This window comes from Dama dama, chromosome 4 (genome assembly GCF_033118175.1).
Source record: "Dama dama isolate Ldn47 chromosome 4, ASM3311817v1, whole genome shotgun sequence".
NCBI classification, from domain to species: domain Eukaryota; kingdom Metazoa; phylum Chordata; class Mammalia; order Artiodactyla; family Cervidae; genus Dama; species Dama dama.
Genome location: NC_083684.1, coordinates 11749859 through 11776510, shown reverse-complemented (window position 1 = coordinate 11776510; position 26652 = coordinate 11749859). Strand labels below are relative to the sequence as shown.

The 26652-nt window shown below is 44.5% G+C and overlaps 1 protein-coding gene and 1 non-coding gene across 6 annotated transcripts in view; one reads left to right on the top strand and one right to left on the bottom strand.

The window, feature by feature from the left end:
• Positions 1 to 26652, bottom strand: part of WWOX (WW domain containing oxidoreductase) — an 886744-nt gene that overhangs the window by 587571 nt on the left and 272521 nt on the right. The window lies entirely within an intron of this gene.
• On the top strand, positions 3787 to 3858 carry TRNAC-ACA (transfer RNA cysteine (anticodon ACA)). The gene has a single exon. It is a non-coding gene; the product is annotated as a tRNA-Cys (tRNA).

Below are 26652 nucleotides of genomic sequence, written 5' to 3'. Positions count from 1 at the left end.
GTAGCAGCAGGCACCAAGGGATTTTGTTTCTGAACAAAACATCCACTATTCCAGGTTTAGCAAACTCTTTATGGTAGCTACACGAGCTCCCAGGTCACCAAGAAGTTTAATACATCTGTAGGATCCAAATTAAACACTGTAAATAACACATCTGCTGAGGCTCCCTGGCCAGCCCATGGGGGCTTTATGGAGATGAGATCCATGCTGACACTCTGAACACGGTTGGTGAGATAAGCTTGGGCACGAGCGATGGAGGAAAGCAGGTTTGCTCTCAGCAGCGGATGGAGGGAGCCCTGCGCTGGGGAAAGGGCGCCTCAGAGAAGCCACCCCAGCAACCTGTGCTTTATCTGGAGCCAGCATCCTGGGCAAGGGGGGGGGGGGCCCACGTCAGGAGCACAATTGCTCACTTGTGAGCAGACTTCCCGTGATGGGCGACGGGCATTTAGGCAGCTGAATAAATGCATGCTCCCTGCACCATTGCCCCAGAACACAGGGTGGATGAATTTAGCAGGCTGTTGACTAGTTTGGGGCAGGTGATGAAGTATAAAAGACATGCAGTGAGGCAGTGAGCTTCCCGGCAAACACAGTGGTGGGGAGGAAGAAGCCTGGGGTTCCAGGGAGGATGAAGTAGAAAGACTGAGGGATCCTGACTCCAAGAAGAACCTCGAAAAGGACCTTCCCGAGGAGTGTGAAATCGTTGTGCTGGGCAGGCCGGATGCAAAACCATCATCTGACATCCCATTCGACTGTTTTAGTTTTTCCCTGGTGGCTCAGATGGTAAAGGATCTGCCTGCAGTGCGGGAGACTCAGGTTCAACCTCTGAGTGAATAAGGTCCCCTGGAGGAGGGAATGGCAACCCACTCCAGTATTCTTGCCTGCAGAATCCCATAGACAGAAGAGCCTCGTCCACGGGGTTGCAAAGAGTCGGACACGACCTGAGCGACTAACATTTTTACTTTCAACTCTTTTAACTGAAACGTATTTTGACTGCAGGTGCGAACCCCAGCGAGGTTGTGTGTGAGGTGGGTGGGGACCAGGAGATGAGGGAACTCTGTACTTGCTGCTCAGTTTTCCTGTGAGCCTAAACCTACACTTAAAAGTTGTTCATTAACGAAAAATAAAGGTGCATGTAGCCGTCTGCCCCGTGTGCGGCTGAGCTGTTTCTTGTTCGCCTAGGGAAGGTCTTTCCAGGCTGGCCCCAGGGTGTTCCGTGCGGCAGGCTGGGCTCCCAGGCAGACTCACCCAGCGGGCTGCACTGCACGTCTCTACTGGTCTGTAGGCCTCACTGGAGGTCAGAGCGGGCGTGTCTGCCCCCGGTGTGTGAACTTCGTGGTGTGTGGCCACCACTGAAAACCCAGTGGAAAGGCCCCCCAGGCCCCACCCTAAGGCAGCTTTCAGAGAAATAGAGGCAAAGGAAACATTCCTCTCACTTCTCCTCCCTCTGGTCCCATCCACCATCCTCCAGGACCATGATGCTGGGACAGCTTTGGAAAACTCCATCCCTTCTTTGACGCTGACAGAATTAGCCCCACTTTCTGTATTTCATTCTGGAGGTAGGGGGGAAAGAGTTGTCTATGTTACCTGGGAAACAGGTAGCAATCTGCCCAGTAAGTCCAACCTTTAAAACACTGCGTCTGCTCAACTGCTACACACAAACGCTCTTGCTTTCCACCTCGATAATTATTAAATTCTAATGTAAAGCCCAACTTCTGCTTAAGTATGCGTGATTATTAGACTACAAGTCAATTGTGGATAACACGCAGATATAAATGCAGCTAATAAGTCTTACTGTAATGATTAATCAATTTATGAATACATTATTTAAACTAATAGCTCAGGTAGGTATCTTAAACAAGTTACAGAGTACATCGACCAACTCAAATACCAGCTGCCGGATCAATAGGAAACTGTAAGTAAACTCTGGGGAATAGGTATACTTGCAAAAAAAAAAAAAGTCCACGAACAAAAGGGATTTGGATGAAGGAGATCTACAACAATTTCCATTCTGAAGACAAATGTAGAGCGCTGTAATATATGCCAAAGCTTAAAGGGAAAGGGGGGGGAGAAGTGCATTGCTGCAAACTGGGCTCTTTTCGCACCCTGTACAGTAATAATAATTAAGGGCAGGTCAATCAAACATCCCATTTACACAAACTCTTGCATACTTTTGCAAATGGGTTGCATATGAAAGTTAATTTTGAGTCTTTAAAAAACGATGCATTGGGTCCATTTTGTGGCAAGTTACCACATTACCAATGTATCCATAAAATGTCCCCTTAATAGAAAAGAAAAAGTGCATCTAAAAGGTGAGATTTGCAATTTTCCTGAAAAGGGGCCCATGTTCCAGCTGAGGCACCAGGGGACACTCGCCCTGTTAGAGGCACAGAGGACCCCCCCGGTTAACTGCAAGGTGGGTGGAGTTGTGAGCCAAGCAAACTCCCGAGTTTTAGCTCTCTTCTTTCCCAGAGTTGCTGTTGTTGTTGTTTTAATTAAGGCTAATTATCTGATTTAATAAATAAACCAAAAGGGCCTTGATTTCCAAAGGTGTGATATTCTATCACAGCTTCAAGTGATGCTGCATTTTAAAAAATTAATTAGTATCTTGTGAGATTGGCCACACATTATTGAGTAAGTAACAGCAGCTAAGTGAAGCAGATGAAATATTGGTAAGCGATGCAGCCCACAGTATAAGTATGTGAAGGAGGTCAGAGGTTAATCCCTATTGATTTTCCAAGTCTGCGTACAGCACCGCTGGGAGAGGCCGGTTCTGTTGGCAATCAGCTAGCACAAATACATTATAAATCTTACTGTCCACCTTCACTGATCAGTGTCACTTACTTCCTTCACTAAAGACCATTAAGAAACTACTGGGAAAAAAAAAAAAAAAACAACTACCCAGATGCGGGCAGAAAGGAAAGCATTTTCAAAGTCTCCCATGTCAAAGAGTGCTTTTGGAGATGGAGGACTTGCCCGAAAACAGAGGTACGCTTCCCGGGGTCCGGTCTCACTCACTGAAGGTGATATGCATGAACACAGACTATTTTTCAAGTGCCTTCAAAGCCAAATCAAAAATGGGAGGAGCTTTCATATCAGAGTGCATGAAAAAAAACAAAATAAAATGGAGTCAAACACAGTCACTGACATGGATGAGCAGCACCTCCAACTTGGCTCTGAGAACACTTGGCCTCAGCAAAACCTTGAAGCTAGTGAAGAGTAAGCTTCAGGGCCCCTCACAACCGGGGGCCCCTCCCAAGATTCTGTACCAAATGTTTTCAGTTCAGTTCGGTTGCTCAGTCGTGTCAGACTCTTTGAGACCCCATGGATTGCAGCACGCCAGGCCTCCCTGTCCATCACCAACTCCCAGAGTTTATTGAAACTCATGTCTGTTGAGTCAGTGATGCCATCCAACCACCTCATTCTCTGTCAACCCTTCTCCTCCCACCTTCAATCTTCCTCAGCATCAGGGTCTTTTCCAGTGAGTCAGTTCCTCACATCAGGTGGCCAAAATATTAGAGTTTCAGCTTCAACATCAGTCCTTCCAATGAACACCCAGGACTGATTTCCTTTAGGATGGACTGGTTGGATCTCCTTGCAGTCCAAGGGACTCTCAAGAGTCTTCTACAACATCACAGTTCAAAAGCATCAACTCTTCAGTGCTCAGCTTTCTCTATGATCCAACTCTCACACCCAAACATGACCACTGGAAAAACCATAGCCTTGACTAGATGGACCTTTGTTGGCAAAGTAACTCTGCTTTTTAATATGCTGTCTAGGTTGCTCAGGACTTCCCTGGTGGCTCAGACGGTAGAGCGTCTGCCTACAATGCAGGAGACCCGGGTTCAATCCCTGGGTTGGGAAGATCTCCTGGAGAAGGAAATGGCAACCCACTCCAGTATTCTTGCCTGGAAAATCCCATGGACAGAGGAGCCTGGTAGGCTACAGTCCTTGGGGTTGCAAAGAGTCAGACACAGCTGAGCAACTTCACTTTTCACTAGGTTGCTCATAAGGTTGCTCATAACTTTTCTTCCAAGGAGTAAGCATCTTTTAAATGTTTTACTCTCTTCTAAACATTTTACTCTCAGGCCCTCAGTGGCTACCATTCTGGACAAGATGTTCCAGAAGGTAAACTGGTTCCCTGCAAATCAGCTGTCCTCTACAAGATGGAGCTCGATTCTATAATCCATCACTTTGCCTCAAAGAAGGTAATACTGCTTCTATGAGCTCGGGCAAGACTGCCTCTGGGCTCTGAGGCCAAGAGACCCATGCCCCTTAGCCGGGGTTCTCTCGTCTCTCAGATGCTCAGCTTTCTTTGCTGTTGGCTCTACCGTCTGCAGGAAGGGGCCGTGATCGGGGTGCCACTGCGCCAGCGTTACTGAAGGCCTCTGTATCAGTGCAGGGTGGTCTGCTCCTGGTTGGCCTGGCTTTTACCCCTGCTGTGGGGTCTTGAGTCTTGGCTCTGGGAACTCTAAATCCTGCCTCTGACCACTACCCAAGCTCCCAGGCGAGATACTTATGTTACTTTACTTGCTGCCCTGGCCCCCGCCCTCACCTTGCGAAGGATTGCCCACACTCTACAAATGGACTTCTGTGTCAGCTCTCCCAATGGCCACACAATTCTTTGGGGCCACCAGACCATTTCCAATCTATTCTGGAGGCTGGGATGTATCTTATCTCTGTTCTTACTATATAAAGTGTCTTCTTTTACATGATGATGCCACAAAGAGACTTTATTCTAAAAAACCATACTCTTCACAGTATTCAGTAACATGGCACTTACCACCAATAGTTCTAGTTTTATAAAAATTCCAAATAAACTAGTCATAAGTAAAAAAAAAAAAAAAAAAGAGAAAAACAAATTCAGTGTCATGATGAATTTTATAACCCATAGTTAAATGAACCCAAGACTGAGTTAGGTCTCTATAACTCAAGGCTGAGTTAGGTTAAAGTCATTGGAAAATGTCTTTTACTTCCCCACTAAGTAGTGAGATTCTTGCGGGCAATGGTTGATCCAAATTCAAATTTATATCCATAATGCCTGAAGCAATGCCTAACCCATAGGAGATACTCAGTACGTCCTGGAGGGGTGGGTGGGTGGATAGACAGATGGAGCTCTACAGTGCTGGACTGTGTGTTAATCCAGAAAGAACGGAAACAATTCCAAAGCTCTGCCTTTCTTACCAAGACACTTTCTCCTTTCTTTTCCAAACACTCTTACCATATGGAAAATAAACAGAGCATTGCTAAACCCTACTCATGCTGTAAGGAGGCTGGATATCCAAGCTTGTGACTCCTACAGCCATGAAATGATGCTCCATTGATCCTAACAGACCAGTGACTTCTACAAAATGACAAAAATGGGAGGAAAAAAAGAGGCCAGGATGAAAACATCAAAACCAAATGAAATACTGGAAATAAGTTAATGAAATTACATTACAGATTCAGCTTACCCAGAAAGCACTTGGCCAAGGGAAGGAGAGAGGGGGAGGAGAGAAAAAAAAAAACAGCCCACCAGCACAACCAGCTGTCTAGTTTGAACTGCTAGATTGCTGAGTACGCACTCCATGCATATTCATAAGTGCCACAGGAAGTCCAGCACCTCTGGAACCAGCCTTAAAACTCTCCCCCGCCAGCTAGTGCCGTGGACCAGTAACTCAACAGCCCCCTTGTGGCCCAAAGAATGAAGGCAGCATCCCGGGATGTGAAGGTTCTTCCTGGGGAGGGGGAGGGTATGGGTGTGGGGAGGCAGGGACACAGCCCTGTGAGGGGACGGGGACGCTGCTCAACCACCTGTAACAGCCATAGATGTGGCCCCGTTTCGTGGACGGCGGGCGCCGCAACATTATCAACATCTTTTCTATTCAGAGTCCCAAAAAGGATCCCGGGTACACCGGGCTGTTCAAACTAACACGGCCTTATAGAAGAAACAGATCAAATGAGCTCAGTATTTCCATTTAAAAATATCATTTAAGGGAATTTTAAGCTGTCTGAGAAGATGGATACACTGTGTTTGTTTTCTACATTAATGAGCTATAAAAAGAATGGAATAGACCATAAATACAGTATTTTGTAACAGCCTTTACTAAAAATGCTACTACTTGTGTTTATCATTTATATCCTTGTATACAACCTCAAAATTGATTACATTTTAAACCGTACATAACTTGCTGTGTTTTTCATTTTGTGCTGTACTATGAACATTTTTATAACTCAGTTAATATATTCCATATTTTGTGTTCTTATTGATTATGAATATTTCTTTAGGGGATTTTATTGCTTTTAAAATAACAAATGTTGGGTATTAAAAAAAATAGAAAAACCTATTGCAGCTTTTATATTTTTCTTTCCCCTGGTAATTCTGATACATACATTTAAGCATGAACATAACCAGAATATCTTTCTCTGTATCTTTTATACTTCCTCACATTAAAATTAAAAACCTACTAATATAGTGCATAGTAAAAGAATCAGATTTTTCAAAGAAAACCCACCATTTTAATGTGTTTGACTTGAATTCATAATCCATTCCTTCTACAATTAAAAAATTAAAGTACCAAGAGATTATCCTCACGTAACATGATGGTTTTACATCAAGTATATATTATCTTTCCTAATTGCCATTTCAGTTTATAGGCTACAATATGATTTATACATATGATATGATTTCACTATTAATTATCAAATTGAAAAAAATAAAATCTCACATTACAAATTCTCTCCTGGAAATTAGTTTTATTATTTTTCCATAACCCTGCCACACAAGCTGTAAGTGCACTGCGCCATGAACACTTTAATTTTCCCGTCGGTTTTAAGCGAGCCCAGAGGTGAGGCTTAATAAGGATCAATGGCACTTTATCTGGGACAGGGCCTCTTCACAGCATGCAAATTACACAGTAACACTTAAAAAAAGAAATAGATTTAATTAAAAAAAAAGTAGAACCACAGGCTCTGGAAATTCAATTAAAGGATTTATGCAAAGGTTTGCTAGGTTTTTATATGCAGTTACTGCTTACATAATGAGCTTTTCATATTAAAAATCAATAGGTAATCTAGACTAGAAGATCATCCCCTTAAATACATTTTTGAAATCAATTTGAAAAATAGTCCATCAACTGCTGTGACTACTCTTGCTGCTTCGATTACACTAAAAGCAATATTTAGATTGTAAGACGTGCTATGGAATATCTATGCTTGGATATTGCTTTCAAGGGCTTTCATCCTTCTGAGTGCCTGAGATGATCACCTAGTAATTCAAGATTGTGTTAAATGTATAAATAATTTATTTAATTATGAGCAAAAAGCCCATGGGCACAACCCCACTGTATCTGTAAGGGTTAAATGAAAGCAGGGGAAAGACAAAAGGCAGAGCTGAAGGAGGAAGGGAGGAAAGGAGAAAAGAGAAGAGAAGGAAGGGAAGAAGGGAGGGGAAAGAGCAAGGGAAAAACAGAAAGAAAAGAACAGAATAACCTTTTCTAAATTAGTCTTTGCTATCTCAATTGACTATTGTGTGTTGGCTCCTTAGCATGGGGAGATATGCGTTTCACTTTAAAACTCATTTAGAACTTCAAGGAAGGAAGCAATTAGCTAGCTCTAACTTAAGCAGACCTTCCATCCTCCATGATAATGGGGGACAGGTCTTGAAATGAAAACCAAAGCTAAAGCTCCAATTCTATCCAATGAGTGCCCAGGCAAGATCTATCTGGCATTGGCAACGCTGGACAGGTTTCCATGGACCATTCTTGGCAAATTGGAAAATGATTCTCATGAGGGTGTGGAGTGGTGGGAAGGGAGAAGGAAGGAAAGAACCCAGGGAGGTCCAACTCTGAACTCCTCCACTTGTAAAACAAGGAACCATTCTTTATTTTGTTTTAAAAGTTCCCATTTCTAAAAAGGTATGGTCAGTACTTGGAGTTCATCAGAATGGAAATTGGGCCTCAGGTTTCCTTTGACCCAAGTCAGCCTTGTAAAAGCGAGCCTATGCATTACGAAGGACTCATTAATAACAAAGCTGCACCTTTCTCTGCTTCTGCAAAACTCTGGGAAGATATAAGCAAAATTACTGACGAGCCCACATTTACCCATCTACCCAAAGGTCCTATTCCCTGCAAAGGTAGCACTTCCAGAAGATGCTGAGACAGTCAGGCTGGTAATGAAGGACAGCCCTGCTCTCACTGAACAGAGCAGAGAGGATAGGACAGGGGGAAGAACAAGATGAAGAGGCACCTTCGATCGGCTAAGACACTGCGGACATTTACACCGCACGTTCTAACGCAGGATCCTGGATGTAAGCCTATCACAGGCTGGCCTTTCTTTCAGACATGTCTACAGATGAGCTGAAGGTGTTACGGTCAGAGGAATCAGCATTCTTTATGTGTATGAGTATGGGTGTGTGTGTGTGTCCCCCCCAGGACACAGCATTGCCATTCACGACAGTGACTACAAAGACGAATCCAGGAGAGCCAACCATGTTCAAATATACGTCTGTACACACAAGTATCCTGCCTTTGATATCTTTTAAGGAAGATACAACGAGCAGGACGCTGAACAAGGAGGGGTGGTACCATGAAACTGTGGCGCTCCTTGAAAGAAGCCAGTCACAAAGGACCACGTGCTGTTGGATCCCATTTATAAGAAATGTCCAGGAGAGGCCAACGGGTGGAAACAGAAAGCAGATTCATGGTTGCCTGAGGCTAGTGGTGCCCGAGGTTGGGAGGCAATGGCTGGAAGGGTGTAGGCTTTCTTTTTGGTGTAACAGTATGTCCTAAAATTTATTGTGATGATAGGTGTACAATCCTGTGAATAGTCATTAGGTTGTATGCTTTAAGTGAGTGGACTGCAAGGTCTGTGAATTTTATCTCAATTAAGCTATTATTAAAAAAAAATAAGGTGTGGCTATGGACTGTAGTCTGAATAGTAGTAGCTTCAAGAAAAAGAAAACAAGAAAATCTGCAAAGGAAGCAATGAGACTGAAAAAAAAAAGACTTCATTTTCCACCTGCGCCAATCGGGCAAATAAAATACTTCAGCTTTCTCCTTCTCTGCAACATACTTTCTGTGACAATGAGTTTACAGATGTGCAAATATAATCAACTGGCTTCCTACAGAAAGGTGCTGGAATCAAATTAACTAGAATCTCTGTCATACAGAAGCAGAGCTTCTGCATAAAGTGTCCCGAGTCCCAGGTTAGTATGATCAAAATGTCAAACACGAAGCTGTTTTGTAACAAACTGCGAGGTGGTAGTAATGGAAGTTTGAACAATGTTAACACTTAAAATTTCAGCAGAACCATTTCAATCCATAAATGTATAAAAGTCATTTTACAGTGTGCTTAACAGTCAAGACCAAGAGCTGTTATAAAAGAAGACGCCCTCAATGTCACTTCATTTTCTTTTATTCTTATTATCACATTTAAATCTCTCTGTAAAAGTGGTCTTGATAGGTAACTTTATTACACATTTCAAGACTATTCATTCCGAACAGAACTTCCTCCAAGGAATTAACAGATAAAGAGAGACCACTTTCCCCTCATCACCCCTAAATTATACTGTAACGACAGAGCAGCAGAGTGGCAGTGTGCGTGTGACAAGGACCTGGCCTACTACGCCACACGATGGCTCAATAAAGCTAGAGGTGACTCTTCCGGTTGGCTGCAAAGGTCCTTGGCTAACACGCTCCTGGTTATTTGCAAGGACCTGGGAGTAAAGACTGGGGTAGACAGGGAAGGTCAGAGTCAGGATTTGGTGAAGAGAGAGAATTCCTAAAAGGCAGGTGTGGGCTCCACATCGGCATGAAGGCAAGTCTGGTCTTTCCTCATTTCACTGGGGGAGAGAGGCAACAACCCCGCTCTACTGCTTCTGCCTACAGGCAAAGACAGCTCCTAAAACAAGATCAACAGGACTACTCTGCTGGCCTGGTGGTTAAGAATCCACCTGCCAGTACAGGGGACACAGGTCGGACCCCTGGTCGGGGAAGATCCCACGCGCTGAGAAGCAGTTAGGCCCATGTGCCAGAATTACTGACGCTCACACGCCCTGAGCCCACGCTCTGCAACAAGGGAAGCTACTGCAATGAGAATCCCTCACTCCACAATTAGAGGACGCCTGTGCACAGCAACAGAGACCCAGCATAGCCATACGCAAATAAATTTTAAAAGTATTAGCAAACTTCTATAAAGGGGCAGTTAGCAAACATTTTCAGCTTCACAGACCGTATCTTACCAGTTAAAACTACTCAACTCTGCCATGGTCACGCTATAGTAGGCACAGACAGGAGACACATGGATGAGAAAGGCAGTCGTTTCAATAAAACTTTATTTAAGGACAAATACAAATATCAATTAGTTTCCATGTGTCATGAAAAAAAATTTTTTTTTTTTTTTTTTTTGCATCTTTCCAGATATTTAAAAATGTGAAAACAGGATGCACAAAAAGAGGTCAGATTCAGCCCAAGGAACACAGTTTGCAGTCTCCTGTGGTAAAAAAGACCAGCTGCCAAAGAGGTAGACCAGTAATCCCGTCTTGACTGGGGCTTCATTTGATAGCTACTCTATCTGGTAACAAAATGGTGTGATTTGCTTTCAGGTACCAAGACTTGATGGCATACATTCTAAACTGTGAGCACTTTACAGTAGAGAAAGTGAACTTAGTTTCTGTGTACTGAAATTTAAGTTCTAAACTTGCTGAATTCCCTAAGAAGTAATTACAAAGGCCTCAGTATTCTCTACTATTTAAAAATGAACAGAGGCTTCCAGAACTAAGAGCAGAAATATTCAGCAGTGGAAATATGATGGCCTTGGCTCATGAGAAATGAGGCTGCCCACACTCCCTCTGGCGCTGCCGAGGAACCCCACTGTTAATGGGGCAGGTTACGGACACAGTGTGCAGCCAATTCTCTGCATCTGGGCTTCTACCTGGCTGGGGTTTTAATATGAAATATATACAGAGACTGATACTTACAGTGTTATTTTTCCCTGATTTGCCTTTGATTTTTCACCAACTCTTGACCACATAAGCACAATACTTGCATACTGTCACCACATTAACTAATTAGGATAATCAAAGGAATGACTTGACTGCATAAAGTGAAATGTATAAACTGTTCTATTTCTAAAGAATCATATTTGCAGTATTCCAAGTACATGTAGAATCAGAAGCTATAACAATTATCTGGGGTAGATTTGGTGAAAAGGGAAAAAAATTGGAAACTGATATATTAAAAAGCTTTTAAAATTCATTTACTAAGCCACACACCTACCTCAGGATGATAGTGACACTATTCCTCAGCATGAAAAACCCTTATTATTAATATTATTATAATTATTTTGTTTAAGAGTGACCAAAACTATAGCCTAATTCAGGTCAAATGACTTTGAGGTACTAATATTTGTATATATTTATCTTCTAACCAATGTGGCCCAAATAAAGATTTTTAAAAACCATGAGGCCATGGCCATAATGTATCTGGGTCTGAGGAGGAAGTCACAGGGGCAACAGCACAGGAAAGGCTGTAAGTTCAGGCATGATGCCGAGTTCCGAGGTCACCACACCCCCCCACCCCCGCCACCGCGACCAAACTGTGCTGGGGAGACATATCCGAAAGGTGAAGAAAGCCTTCCTGTGTTAACACCGGTAACTTTCTAGGAACGCTGCACTGCAGTGGTCTTCGTATGAAGTAAACATAATTATTATTTTCAAAGAGATAAATGGGGTGAAGGATGACGACTGCATTCTTGCCCCGAATGATTATCCTAAAACTCTCTAAAACCTGCATACCATATTTGCATCCATATGTTTATTGGTGGCTCATTAACAGGAAAGAAAAGGAAAGGCAGATCTTGGATGAAGACACTCGCCTCTCAGGCAGCTGCTAACTCTACTCCCATGATGAGGGGCCATTGTCTCTGCCATTCTTTTGACTTTTGAGCCTTGTTTGTTGCTTCATGATGGCAAGAAGGATGCTGGCATCACATCTTCCTTCGGGATCAGGAGGAGGAGCGGGAGAAACACCAGCAATGCCTTGCCTTTTCCTCTGAAAGCAAAACATCCCTGGGAAGGCCTGCTGCAGACTTCTGCTCTGACTTGTCAGCCGGAACTGTCACGTGGCCACGCTCGGCGGCTAAAGACGCCACGATGGTGAGCGAGCCATCACCCTCTCCAGTCTCCAGAGGAAAGGCAGACGCTTGGCACACCAGACGGTAAGAATGGAGTCATGCTTCCCCAAGAGACTGAGACTATGGAAGGCAGGGAGCACAGCTAATTATCTCCGGCTCTCTCCAGGGTCAGACATGAAGAACGTCGGCATATAAATAGAAAGTGAGAATCCAGAGAGATTTAAAGCAGACAATAGGGGCAAAGGCGTGCGACTGGTTCCTCCCCCTCCCCAGCACACAGATGGGCTGCATTTCCTAGACAGTTCCCTTCCAGAGATAGGCATCACTCCCAGACCACCACGCATGGAGTCCCATGGTCATGCCTCTTCCCCCAGCTTGTTGTAGACAGCCAAGGTGGGCTTGGAAGCCAGGTGTGAAGACGACTGAACCATGGCACAGAAACAGCCTGGGTCCCTGAGAACCCACTTGGAATAGAGCTGCCTGCTAATTCCAACGGCCGCTTTGGACCTTACAGACCCAGGAAATACACCTGACCCTGACTGGATCACTGGACCCATGTGGGCTTATGTTTGACAGCATCTAGCGCTACCTTTATAACACAACAGTCTCAAACTGAGATGTATGTGAGAGTCTCAGAGAACTTCATCCACGTTTTTTGGCTCTAGTCCCAGGGTACACACATTGGTTTGTTCTGGAGCATCTCCTGGGGTCACCCAGCATCACCTCCCCTGGGTGATGCTTCTGGGGCTCACTCCTCTTGGAGGTTGATCTTCTCAAGAAGAGGTGCCTGACGACACTTCTGCAAGCCAGGAGGGGGAGAAAGCACCAGCCCCGAGGCCCGGCCTGGAAGTCCGTGTGTGAGCTAGACCCACAAACTCTTCCCCACTGTGTGTGAAGTCGTAGAGCTGTCCTGGCAGCGCGCTGTGCTCTTAAGGTTTGGTTTTTCACATCCCTTAACTGGGCCCTTGTTATCAAGAAGGCCTTCTGCACACCCCGTGGTGTGCTGCCAGGGGACGTCTGGCTTAGTACTGAACGGTGATTTGTAACACCATCACCACGCGGCACTGTGGAGCCCTGCCACCTCAATTTCAGAACCCGGGTCCCTTTCCTGTTTACTCCGTGTTTGCCTTCGGCCCTTCTCCAGGTGCTGTTGTGAGGAGATGCATTTTGGAGCTTCCAAGTCTGGCGTTTTATAAGTTACTCTAAGTCCTATTTCCCTTGTTCGCCTGTTCCTAGATGGGAAACAAATTGCAGAAGGGAAACAGCTTTATACTACCCGTCCTTAAATATTTTACAGGCAGAGATCTCAGTGGGTGGTTTGGAGGCTCGATTACCCTCCTCAGTAGAGGGTATAAATATCCCTGAGGGTTTACATAACAAACCCTCAGTGACTCTGTGCTACTGAAAACGCTCAGGATTTACATCTGCCTCTGAAGCCAGTGACTCCATGGCATCTGAGTACTCGAAAAACCGTAAGGCCAGCAGGACTGCCCATGTGCTCAAGTACAATCTATCCACGAGAAAGAGAGCTCAGTCATTCAGAACTATTAGATGGAAGACATCATGGCATTCAAAGCTGTACCCTGGGACACGCTTTGGTTAAAAAAGGTGAAAAAGGAAGTCATTTCAAGTGTGAGCTACTTACAAACAAAGAGCCAGAGCAGAACTGTTAAAATGCAGCACTGGGTGCCTGTAAGGGCTGAGAAAATAAAAACATGGATTATAGCGGCACACCGCTCTATCTCAGGCAATCCATCCACAACTCTTGTAGTTAAAAGCTATTATCACCATTTTACAGAGAAGAAAACTGAGACTCAGAGAGGTTCAGTGACCTACCCTAGGTCAACACGCCGGTGTGCACAGCAGACATAGGGCTTGTGCCCAGGCCTGTTTGATCCCAAACCCTGTGCTTTCCACGCTGCCATGCTGTGCCCTCTAAGCATCAGGCCACAGGGTGATGATGAGCGCAGAGAAGAAAGGGCTCAGCAACCCCCCAAGGGGAGCTGAGAACCGGCCGTGAGATGGCTCCTCCAAGAACCGCACCCCATGCAACGTGTGGAAGCAAAATGACACGTCCAGAAACTCGGTTTGACCTTGGAGGGGTGGTGCGCCGATGCACAGAAACTCGGTTTGACCTTGGAGGGGTGGTGCGCCGATGCACAACTCTTTCCTTTGCTATTAATAATATGCAGAAAAGAGGAAGATGGCTGCTACAATCAGCGAGACTTTCTGAAAAAAGATGAGTCCTGACTGGTGGCCCAGGAAGGAGCGGGGAGAGAACAGACACTTTTAAGGATACAGAAAAACGGATCAGGAGATCCCCACGCCCCCGCCCTGCTCACCTCAACTTCTAAATCAGTGATGGAAACAAACAAAAAAGAAAATGAAGACAAGGCAGAAAGAGCCAGGGTGACAGGCGTCGTTCCACTGGGCCTGAAGTCATTTTACATCCACAAAGACAACGGGCCTAGACTATTCTAAGACTGTTTATAGAGTTATATGAAGCATATTCTTCTAAATTCAAAGAAAGGGAGGGAACAAGTTTCAGTGCTATGCCTATTTCAAGCTTTTATCAGCACTAATTCCAGCCCCCTTTTCCCTTAGAATTCTGAACAGAGGAAAAACAGACATCAATTAAGCAAAGCTTTATCTCTTTCTACTCTAATGAAAGCCAAGTTACAGTGATATTTTTCCCCAAGATTTTTCTCCACTTAATGAAGACATTATCCCTGAGTTTTCAAAGTCACTTTACAAAAGACCATTCAAAAGACATTAAAGTCAGTTTAAACTAAAAAGTCTTTTTGATGTCAATAAACAATAAAAGAACAATGAAAAGAGAGCCTTTCATGGTGTCTCAGTCTAAAATCTTTAATTTCGGTTTCAATCTACGAGATAACGTTAAGTCCTGTATTCAAATAGTCCTCAGCCCTGGAACACAGTAAGCCTGAAACAACTGTTGGCTTTATGATTCTCTTCTTAAAACATGTGTGTGTGTCTGAGTGCGAGTATACACAGGTGTATACATCTACACAGGTATATACATCATACACAACCACATACACACACACCATATTAACAGAGAGGTCAGCAGGAAGTTCTCCACCAGAACGAGGAGAGAAAAGTTTTCAAATTATTGCCATTCTCCCTCTTTGAAAACTTAAAAAAAAGGGGGGGGGGGGAGAAAATGGAATCTTTGGCTTTGAAATTCATGACAAGATCAAAGACGATAATGCACATAGATTTTTCCAGGCATACATTATTAATAACACAGGCAAACATATGACTGATCAATAGCGTGGTCGAGGAGCGATAAGGCAGGCTCCATGTGTAACACCATGAGGGGCAGGGTCCGGGGTCTCGGGGCTCTGTTTACCCGGGCATTACACAGGGCCCAGTCAGCTCCTCCTTGCTCTAAGGATGGTTCAGCAAACATGGAAGGAAGAAAACAAAGAAACAGCTTGACCTGTGCCGTGTGTCAAATTCTCTTTCCTCTGTGCTCCCGGCTCTAGCTCTTTGCTCAGGTGAAACTCACATATCATAAAGTCACCAGTCACAGTGCACAAGGCAGTGGCCATCATACACACACTGCTCAGCCACCTCCTCTGTCTGCATCAAGACATCATCACTTCAGCAGGAAGCTTCACACCCACGAGTGTGCGTGCGTGCAAAGTCACTTCAGTCGTGTCTGAGTCTTTGCAGCCCTATGGACCAGAGCCTGCCAGCTTCCTCTGTCCATGGGATTCTCCCAGCAAGAATACTGGAGCGGGTTACCACTACCTCCTCTGGGAGAGCTGAGCATCTTATGTCTCTGCATTGGCAGGCAGGTCCTTTACCGCTAGCGCCACCTGGGAAGCCCATTAGCAGACATTCCCCATTCCCTCTCCCTGCAAGCCCCTGGTAACCACAAATTTGGCTCTATGGCTCTGCCATTTCTGGATATTTCACACAAATGGAATCATATAATATGTGACCAACCATCTATATCTGACGTGTCAGCCTCTTTGACTTCAAAAACAAATTAAGCCTATCTGAATGCTACTCTGATTCTAAACATCAGCTCTTCAATAAGAAAAAAAATTTATGAAATACAGAATACTTTAAAAAACAAACTGATGACACTATTGGTGCCTGATAATTTCTTTTTTTTTTTTCTTTTGAAAGTTGCTCAGCTGTATCCGACTATGTGATCCCATCGACTGTAGTCCATGGAATTCTCCAAGCAAGAATACTGGCGTGGGTAGCCATTCCCTTCTCCAGGAGATCTTCCCAATCCAGGGTTCAAACCCAGGTCTCCCACATTGCAGGCAGATTCTTTACCAGCTGAGCCACAAGGAAGTACCAGCAGAGCCACAAGAGAAGCCCATGAACACTGGAGTGAGTAATCTTCCCCTTCTCCGGTGGATCTTCCTGACCCAGGAATCAAACCGGGGTCTCCTGCATTGCAAGCGGATTCTTTACCAACTGAGCTCTCAGGGAAGCCCTGCTGACAGTGGGTGTTTTTAACAAGGAGATTTTATGGGGGAGCTTTAGTGAGGAGGGATAAAAAAGTTGGGAGTATGGGATTCACAGATTCAAATTATTATACATAAAACAGATAAACAACAAAGATTTACTATATTACACAGAGAACAATATTCAATCCATCTAATAACCTATAATGGAAAATAATTTGAAATATAGATTTATGTAAGTGAATTACTTTGCTGTACACTTGAAACTCACACAATATTGCACACCAACTTCAATGAATTTTTAAAATAAATATATAGGGAGTTTATTACCAACAACGGTTATATAAGTAGAAAACACACATCCCTGGAAAGCAGGGTAAATTAAGAAACTATGAGTCCATGTGGTTATCAGTGAAAAGGCACATTATCCAGGGAGATGGCCCCGACCTTTGAGCTTGTAGTCACAGGACAAAACAGACAGTTCTTTAACAAATCTTTCCTCACGGCCACTTAGGAAAATGACATGGTAGCCTGATGATCTCTAGGTCTAAATCAGTATGATTTCCATCCCCGATTATTCAACCACTTAAGAGATGGGTGTTTTTAAATTCTATTTCTCCTTTTCCTGATTTTCCTTATTGACTGTCCAAATACATTCCCTAAATCAAAATGGAGAGTGTGCACTGTCCATTTGTGCAACAAGGAGACTGAATGGGAGTCTCTACGGAAATGAAAGTGGGGCAGCAGGCAGCTCTCAGGCCTTTAGAGAAACGAGGCCACCCCAGGAGGAAGGGAACAGAAGCTTCCTGACACAAGGTGGCACCTCTGTATTCACAGATAGAGGGCACGTGCAGACAGATCAGGGCCCAAGTCCCGCCTCTGCCTCTGCCTCTGGCGTGGCATCCAAACTACAACTGTGTCACCTAGAGAATGGGGATTGCCATCACGATTAAATGAGATGTGAGCACTCAACAGATTCCAGCAGACTCTGGGCTACATTCTCAATGAGCTCTTTTCCCCCTCCCTATCCAGCTCACCCCATTGTGCCCCGCCTCCCTCCCCACTGTGTCATCTGCTCTCCTGTTCCCTTGTTCTTTCTCTCCCTCTTTCTTTCCTCCCCCCCAATTCTGTGTCCCTCCCCCCCCCAATGCTCAGCAATGAGCCTTACCCTGAGCATTCTTTATGCCACGTCTCCACAATACTGCAGCCCAAACCCTGGCAGAGCTTTCACTGGTGTGGCTATGCTGTGATCAGCCTCGTGGACCCCACAACAGGCCACTGCCTGTGTGTCCTAGGTTGTGATCTCCAGACCAAAGAACTGATGGAATGGCAACTCCACCACTACAAACTGAACACAACGGTCCTGAGGCCCAAAGGTCCATACTGAGAAACTGGGAAGTTTGGCCCTTCTTAATCAACCAGATGATCCTTTGCAATCAGAGCCCCATTATAATAAGACACTCCTTTAAGTTCTTCACTTAACCAAAAATAACTAACCTAACACAGAACAGACTGGGAGCGAATTAAGCATTAGAATCGCTAAGGTTTGGGGGTCAGGGTGAGAATGTGCTAAGACTTCACCCATCAGCTTCTACAACCACAGACTCAAAAAAGAGTGGAAGGCCTATTACGTACCAGGTGTGAACTTGGTCTGCATACACTGTCTCATTATTGCCTCTCAATGTTCGCTCCCAGGCATCCTGCCCTGTCTAATACCATATGACAGCGAACAAAGGACCAGTCACCTAATACTTATCAATAATGACATCTACTCAGCATGTCTGGACAATGCTGGATAGCTTCCATTTTTTTATGAATTTAAAGAATAATTATGCTGGAAAGCATAGAAAAGTCTCCAACCAGGTATAAATTCACAATTAGACACCTTGTTTTTAAAGGGGTGTCCTTTCAGTCAGCCTGGCGTTTCATGAAGCGCTGTAAGGGATTTCTTCAGGAGCCTTTTCCCATGGATGGACACCACCCACACACACCTGCAAGGGCGCCTCAAGAGATAGACTGCACCTGAAGTTGCCCCGTGAGTCTCGGAAAACGTCAATCTCAACTGCAAAATGCCTTAGTGCTGAGCATTTCTTTTCTTTCCTCTTTACCTCCCGGCATGGCAAGACCAAATCTGTTCCTATGAATGCAAGACTGCAGCAGGGTATGTATTTGACATGAGGCAAATACCTCTCCTTATCAAATGCTCAATGAACCTCCAAGCCAGTGTGTAGAAACATCATTGCGCCTGGGAAGAGAGAATACCAGAGATCACTTAGAAAACCCCACTCCTCCCAGGACGGTGGGCAAAGGCTGCCGTGCTGCCTTCCAAGGTGGGCAAGGGCCAGTGCCCAAGAGAAACGACAGGGATGGGGCAAGACCCAGGGCTGCAGCCACCGTCTGGAGGCCCTCAGTGTGGCTGCTGCTGGGATTCTCAGAGCTAATCAAGGGGAAACGATCTGGTCCAGGCAGCGGGACGCGTTTACAACAACTGACAGTAACGGTAACGTCCGCCAGTTTGTATTAAGATGTTATTGCACCTTTCCAGTTCTAATCACCAATTATGACTCTATTACCCCTGCCTGGCAGTTCATCTGCTCCTGCCTCTGCTCAGGGCGACTTGGAGTCGGACCTCTGATCTCCCGGTTCCACTCCAGTGAGCGCTCAGCACGGAGGCTGTCATCTGCAGGCGCGGAAGACGGGAGGCATCGCCGGGGCTCAGATAACTGTACCTGACCTTACAACAATTTACTAAGGAAATACCTGCTTAATAGTGGCGTGAGCGCGGCTTCCTTGATGCTTACCGCGGCCCTGCAAATTAGCGACAATGGGATAAATCTATGGCCGGCTCGCCAGACACTTCATTAAATCACCGCTCTCTTGCCTTGTAGCACGCTAATAGAATCACAGCCCTCGTTAGCTACTGAATAAAAGATCAATCACAGACTTTGAAAGCTCTTGCTACCAGCTTCCAGAGGAAACAAGCAGGAGGGGAGAAAAAAAAAGGAGAGCGAGAGAGAGAGAGATATTTAGGATCATCGCTGAGATTCTGAATGGCCTCGCTGCAAGTTGCTTCAATTACCTTTTCCACAACTGGCTCCGAGTGCAATACTCAGAGGAACTTGTTAAGCCCGCTTTCAAGAACGGCACTCTAATATATGACTGTTAGACCCTGGTCAAAAGTTCATAATGTGCATATGTAAAAAGGTACTAAATTGCCTGAGGGCTAAAACCAGAGGAGTTTAATTGTAGCAAAATGCTAAAAACGGTCTGTTGAGGGTCCTTCTATGGGGATACTGCTGGCTCTGGCTGATTGAAGTACAGAACATAAAAGCCTTACAACAATATTTCCTTAAATGCTGGGGCAACTGCCAGCAGTTGCTATTGCATGAATGTTGTGGTTAAAGGAAAACATTTTCCTCCCCTAAAATAAATAGAGTCTTGAGAACTGCTCCAGCCCATAATTTTAAGGCAGGATGGGAAAAAAAAAAAGAGAGAGGGCTCAACGATAATAAATAAGGGATCATTCACAGGGCACGTCCAATCTCCTCGCGGTGTGTTTCCACACAGGGCACCTGGAAGGGTTCAGAGCCCGTGACTGCCTGATTTTGCAAACGCTGTGCTGAAATGACAGCTGCTCCTGGCCACCTTGCCCGTCACTAGGTGAGACGAACTCCCATGGGGATCCTCGCAAAAAAACTGTGTTGCTTGTCTTTATTTCGTCTTTCATAAAACGAAATTGAGTCCCATGGACACACGCGGTTGGCTTGCCTGTGTGGGTTTCTCCTGCCCAGAACTCTCTACCTCCTCAAAACATACCAATTAGCACCTCATCTGGCTAAATGAGAATACAGGAGCAGGGCATGGTGACTCAGACTGTTAGGAGGGCCTGGCTTAAATACAGGACACCCAGGGGAAAGTAGGATCTGGCAGACGGGCTTTTGGATTTATAAGAATTATTTGTGAAGGCTGAGATCAGTTTCCGTGGATAGTGAAATATGCACTCACTTGTGTGTTTCTTTAATCAGACGCAAAATTCTATACCTTTCTAGCATTTCTTGTAGCACCACACTCACACAGAGGACAACACAGCAATAACCAGACAGTCTGACAACCACCACGGCTGGGCCAGATGCCCGTGAGAGAAGGATGAAAACTCTGGCTGTGGTGCTGGTGGTACCTGGGGCAAGAATTTGGTAAATGGGATGAGCAACGTGCATATCCCTATAGCAATCTGGGGGCCCGATTTCCTCAGCGTTATTCTCCAAGGAAAACACTGCCGGCTTGCAGTAAGGTACAAGTGATGCTTCTCATATAATACATCAAGTTCATAATTCCACTCAAATGAAGCATCCATTTAGCATCGACCATCATCAAAACTGCTCAGGGACCCCTCCACCTTGTAAGTCCAAGCCTTGCTACGTCATCTGGATTGGTTTAGAACACACTGCGTGTCATATTTTAAGAGGGGTCAAGTAGCTCTTTAGTTCTTGAAAAGCAAAGTTGTAGCAGGTCATTAGACAAGACTGCCCTTTGCCATGTCCGGTTTCTCTTTGACAAATTGCAAATCTGCGTTCTCCAGGCCCATGTTCTACAAAAGGAACTGGTGACTTCACAATGTCTAGTTAAGTTTGATCTCTGTTCTAGTCTCTGGTAGGTTTGGAGAAATCAGGGCACCTGAAGCACGGGCATTCCAAGAGGAAAGGACAGAAAAGGGCTAGAAAGACTATGAACGATGGTTGTCAAACTGACAGCAACCAAGGCAATACAAAGCACAAGCTGTCCCCACTGCAGACAGAAGAGGCAACCCATGAATCCTCTCTCCAGTCCTTGACTCCCCCCAGGCCTCAGGTCACAAGCATCAAAGGACAAGACTGAACTCACCCTTACAACGTGTCCTTGTCCTACTCCTGACCACAGACGTCCCCACGTGACAGTGCAGCCACCCAGCTCCTTGGGAATTATGTCATGCTTGACCGTAGGACAAAACCCATAAAACCAAGCTCAGTCCTGAGGCTGAGGGGGAACCCACAGAAGCCGTGGCATGCAGGGGGTTCATACTTTCAGAAGCAGAAAGATGCAACAGGCAGGGTATGTGTGTTTGAGTCCAATATTCAGTTCTGTGGCTTACTGATGGTAGGACTGACTGAGGCCAGTCACTCAAGGCTTCTGTCTTCTCATCTGTAAAATGGGCATAATAATTCACAGTCCAAAAGGTTACTAGAGGAGTAAAGGAAGTACAAGGACATGTGAGAAATACCTGGCCCATTGCCTGACACTCAGAAAATGCTTCTTCTCTGCTCTTCTGCACCACCATGTAACTCTGAAAACAATCCCAAGGATAACAAGTAATGCTCTAGACAGGACCATTCTAATACTGGGTAGCCATTGTCAACACAATTTCGACGCAAAGCCATGTGGATACTCTGGGCATCAGAGTATTCCAAGACTTATCTACTTGATGAAGTCCACATCCACAATTAACTGTCAGTTTAAACACAGGGAGAGAAGGAGAGTTACTACAGCCTGATAGTGTGCGTTTATACAAGTGATTACTCAGAACCTAGAAAGCACCACAATGATATTGGTGACTCACTACTTCCATCCTAGGTCAGCTTCTTAAAGAAACTGAAGGCTTCCAAGGCTACCTCGAGAATTCATGGGTGGCCTTTACTGTCTCAGGTTACTGACCCGCACCTCACCTGTGCTGTAAGCATGTCCATTCCTACTTGGCTGCAAGTACATCCCGCCCCGACCCCAGCTCCCCATGTGAAACCTAAGAATGAATTACAGAAAGTCAAATGGCCATGCTAAGGGACAGAAGAAAGGTCCAAGAGGGTAAAGTTTCAGAGGAATAGGGTGCTTGGTTTAGTTCCTGCTGAAAACACGACAGTCTTTACACCATGTGTAAAAGTATATCCTAAAATATCCTAACAACAACATAGTAGTAAACTGACTCTCAAAATCCCCGTCGTCACCCACGGACCGGGCTGCTGCGCGCATCTGGGTTTATGGGCACTGGAGAAACACCACCTGCCGCAGGGCTACCTTCCAGGGGAGCACGTAGCCTGACATTTCGAGAATTCTGGGTCACCTCTCTACTTGGGGGTCCCTGTGTTTAACTCTCCACACATCGTGGGAGCCTGGAGTCCTGTGAGCTGCTGGAGTTCAGCGGAGCAAGGTCAGGCAGCAACCACACTCGATTAATTTAGAGAGAGGCAGGAGAGAGCATGGATATTCAGTCCCTCGCTATAAGAAAATTACTTTAGATTTACATAAAGAGAAACAATTAGGTATTTCTCTATGCCTTAAAAGTACTTTTAAAAATACTGCTTTCTCGAATTTTCCCAACTGTGTTTGTCAATAAAAACATTCGTACAGGGCAGGCAGCTGTCTGGAATGATGGAAACCCTGCCTAAACCAGCCTACATCCAACACATGCCCCCAGAGAGCTTCAGTGTCCTCTGAGGAGAGCTCTAGGAGTTGTGTGTTTTTGTCCTAGAGGGACAGAAATTGATGAAACCGGCCGGTAAAGACTTTCAGAAATAAGGTGGCTTCTAGAACTGAACAATGAAGAGCTCTGTAGGCATCAAAGCAACACCAAGGTCCTACGAGGGTAAACTTTGGGGTGATTAATTAACCAAACCAAGGGCAAATTAAGAGCACACTAATCAAAAGCGGGTCTGCTGTGGTTCAAACCCAGTTTAGAGAAGCTCTGTCCTAGACCAGTGGGTTTGGGGGAGAGTCAGTCATTATTCCATTATATACAACCTCTTGGGTTTTTAAAATTGAGTCTGGCAATGTTTCATTCGTAACATCAAGCAGGCCTTCAGGCTGAGTGAGAATGTAAACAAGCCCCTGATATCACTATAAAATACTTAACTATATTTAAACTAGAAGAATCTCTAGGCAAACATCAGCAGCCTTTAATAATGGCACACGCAAACACAGAGAGTAAATTCTGCCCAATATAAAACCACTGATGGCGTGACAGTTCACAACTAATGCACCACAGATACGCATGTGTGTAGATTTCATACAAAGGAAAGCAAAGCAAAGCAAAATAGAGGATACCAGATGTGACCTCAATGGTAGGAGAGAAGGAAGAAGATGAAGAGGAGGAGGAGGAAGAAAGTTGATGCTTGTGATGAAAGCTAAAATCCTGGACCATCACAGTGCACTTCACTCAGTAGACACAGATAACGGACTAAAGGAACCTGCAGCACAGTGCTGCTCCAAGGCCAATGAAATACCCAATTAGGCAAGAAATACTCATTCACTCAAACTACCAGAGAGGCCACGCCAGGGACGCCACTTCAGAGCGCAGTGAAAACACTTTCTTTTGGTGAGAACTTGGAACATTTCAGGGTTCGGTTTCTCACTCTCTAAACAAAAGGGCTCGGCCTGGGTAACCTCTAAGGTTACAACAGTGTGGCCGCTCGAGATGGCTCAGGACACCTCAGTTCATTCTACCATGCAAGCTGCTGGAGGATCAGTTCTTCCAGAGACATCTGCTGGCCTCCACTTAGATATTATAATCTATTTAGTGCACTAATGTTATCCCTCTAGGTTATAATTAATAGGAGCAACTAACCTGGGAAAACCTCAGGTAGTCATGTAAGTGAAGTAAATTAAATACTAAGGTGACATGGGGAATGGAAACTGTTGGAAATGAAGGTTTCTAATCCGCTCAAGGCCGAGTAAGGATGTACTATAATCACTCCATTGCTCTTTCCCTCCACATTCTATAAGCCGGCTCCAACTCAGACCACACAAGGGTGAAGCAGAGGGCCACCTATCGGCATGCACTGGTACTCAGATGAGTTCACATATTATTTTTGTGTGTATATTCATATGTAAAGGACTTCCCAGGAGGCTAAGTGATAAAGAATCCACCTGCAATGCAGAAGACACGGGTTCGATCTCTGGGTTGGGAAGATCCCATGGAGAAGGAAATGGCAACCCACTCCAGTATTCTTCCCTGGAAAATCCTATGGACAGAGGAGCCTGGCAGGTTACAGTCCATGGGTTTTGCAATGACTGAGCAACTAAACAGGAACAACAAAAAATACATGCACAAATAAAAACATCTATATGTTTTTAATATCAGACCATCTTTCTTATTATTAATGCTGAAAGTTAGGTGACTTATATCCTATTTATTTTTTCAAATGCTGTGTAATAATACAATTAAAAATGACCACATATGCTCGAGATGTGAGATAAGAAAATAAGTAAATGTTTAAGTCAAATAATGCTATGTCACTGAAGCAAAACAACTGACTGGCAGGGAATGGGGGAGAGGGAAATAAAAACTGAAATGGAATCTGCAGAACAAGATGGACCAGACTATGTCTGCTGTAGACCAGATCATCCATCACCCTTCATCTCTGGAGGATTCCTCAGTTTCCTCATCTAGAAACATGAAACAGGGACGTTCCAGAGTCCAATGAAGGCTGCTAAGTTCACGCTGTGTTGTTATGTCCCCCTCTCTTGCCTGGAAAATCCCATGGACTGAGAAGCCTGATAGGCTACAGTCCACGGGGTCACAAAGGGTCGGACAAGGCTGAGCGACTTCACTTTCACTTTCACTGTGCTTCCCACTAATGTCGTCAAAGCAGAGTCTTGTAAGAAGGGGTATTAAGTTTTCCCAAAGGAAACCTTAGCATTTGGGAAATAAAATTCAAGAATTCTTTAAAAAGTCAAGAAAAGGAGCTTCTCTATTTCCTTCCACTTTGGTGGAATTCACCTTCACTCACTCAGGACAAACGTGTTAGTCATAAAGCAACACTTGCGTGGTAAACCTCTGTACTCTAATCGGTCTTTACCTTGAAAGGACCAAGAGAACAAGCAGCAAACCTGGACCAAATGAAAAAGCTTTTCATCATTTTACTCTAAGTGGGGGAGATGGCCTATTTGCAGGAGAGCTTTTGCTGCCCCGGGATAATTCTGCTTCGGAAGAGCCATCATCTGAGATCTGAGGAAGGCCCTGGAAAGGCCTTTAATGAGGACCACGGTAAGAAAACAAACAGAACACACAGTCAGAACATTACCATTCGGTCTGAACACACGCCAACTCTGCAAAGTGCATAGCAAATTAAAATCATAGGGTGGGCACACATCATATGGCAGTTCAGCATCAGATAGACCGTCCTTCCAAGGGCTATCGTTTCAGACAGGCCTTGCAGAAATGCTGCCAGCCCACAAGTGGACGAGCCTTCTCCCTGTTCACGATGCAAACAGCTCTTTGCAAGGATGATCAGTCAACACAGTGGGTGCTAATATGATAGTTCTGTCATCGGATGGCATTGCAAATTTCATTACACATTTTAAACCATGTTAACATGGTCTGTTAATGTGGGTACTCACTACAAGACCACAGCTATTTAAATAATGACTGGGCATGCTAATTTTTATACATATTATGGGGAAGTGACACTCGATATTCTAAATATTCTCTTCCTAAAATCTGTCTTGCATCATTCATTAAGGGTCATCACCAAAAAAATTTAAGCTAGATGTTTCAGAGGACAGCAGATTCACAATTCTAGTGATTACTTTTGTAAAAATTACTCAGACTATGTTTAATAAATGTGAAAAATCAAACATCAGCAAAAAATTATTGCATTGATTGAAATAAAAAATGTTATCTATTTGAAGGGGAAAATAATACAGTCCCATATTAACTCTATCAGACATCCTCAAGCAAGAATATAATAAAACTGCCTTAAAAGCAGACAAGACAGGATAATAATTTTGCCTAAAAACAAAAATAAATAAAAAAAAAATAATTTTGTCTGCCCTAAATAAAACTTAATGATCAGATAGTTTTTGCTCACACATGCACACATATATAGGCACTTCAACAAAATGCCATCCACAGATGTGAATGTCCCATACGGAGTCTTGCCCATTTATCTCCCATGTTCAGTGACCACACCAGAAGCTGTATAGAGTCATCATCATCATTTAACCGCCATCATCATTTCAGTTTTAATGTGAGATCATGAGATCCCATATCCATAGCCCGCAGTGGAGGGTTTTTTTTTTTGCCTTCACCTCCTGCGTGGCTCACCACAAATCCAGGTTCGTTACCCAA